Source organism: Propithecus coquereli, unplaced genomic scaffold, assembly GCF_000956105.1.
Source record: "Propithecus coquereli isolate 6110/MARCELLA unplaced genomic scaffold, Pcoq_1.0 Scaffold498, whole genome shotgun sequence".
NCBI classification, from domain to species: Eukaryota; Metazoa; Chordata; class Mammalia; order Primates; family Indriidae; genus Propithecus; species Propithecus coquereli.
This window is the reverse complement of record NW_012150818.1, coordinates 195,938-197,009: the sequence shown is the minus strand read 5'-3', so window position 1 is coordinate 197,009 and position 1,072 is coordinate 195,938.

Here is a 1,072-nt window from a genome sequence, read left to right as displayed (position 1 = left end):
TCTTGCTCAGGCTGGTCTCGAACTCCTGACCTCGAGCGATCCTCCCGCCTCGGCCTCCCAGAGTGCTGGGCTCACAGGCGTGAGCCACCGCGCCCGGCCCAGGAATTTTTTTAAAAACCCCGAAACTTAATATTCGTTAATCTGCCCCTACGCATTACATCACATATGTTCAATCTTTGCTTCCTTATATTAGTTTGCAAGTTACGTACTCTTAATGTTAGAGTCATAATTCCAGAAACAGACACACGCCTACTATTAACTGTGCTTCCTTATCACAGACCTTGCTACACGAAATCAGTTTCTTTCTGACTGTGGATGTCCTTTATGACTCTTGCCACTCGCGCTGAAAGATATACACCTACAGTCAAGAGTACGTTTCCCTCCCCTTTTTATTTTGACAACCGTGACGTACTTGCTTTAGAAAAGGGGGTCACTTTCAGCGGTGGCTCATGCCTGTCATCCCAGCACTCTGGGAGGCCGAGGCGGGAGGATCGCTCGAGGTCAGGAGTTTGAGACCAGCCTGAGCGAGAGCGAGACCCCGTCTCTACTAAAAATAGAAAGAAATTGGCCAAACAATTAAAAATAGAAAAAATTAGCCGGGCACGGTGGCGCATGCCTGTAGTCCCAGCTACTCTGGAGGCCGAGGCAGGAGGATCGCTTGAGGCCTGAGGCCAGAAATTTGAGATCGCAGTGAGCTACGGTGATGTCACTACACACTCCACCCAGGGTGACTCTGTCCCCCCTGCCACCCCGTCAAAAAAAGACAGGGTCTCACTCTGTTGCCTGGGCTAGCTGGGACTACAGGTGTGGGCCACCATGCCCGGCTAATTTTTTTTATTTTTTGTAGAAACAGGATCTCGCTATGTTGGTCAGGCTGGTCTTAAACTTCTGGCCTCAAGCGATCCTCCCGCCTTGGCCTCCCAAAGTGCTGGGGTTACAGTGCCCGGCCTACTACCTTTAATCTATTCTCTCTTTACTCCTTCTAAGACTCTGATTAAAAGCCGGTCCGGGGAAGGAAGGGGTGCAAGGGCAACATACGTAACCTAAACATCTGTACCCCCATAATCTGCTG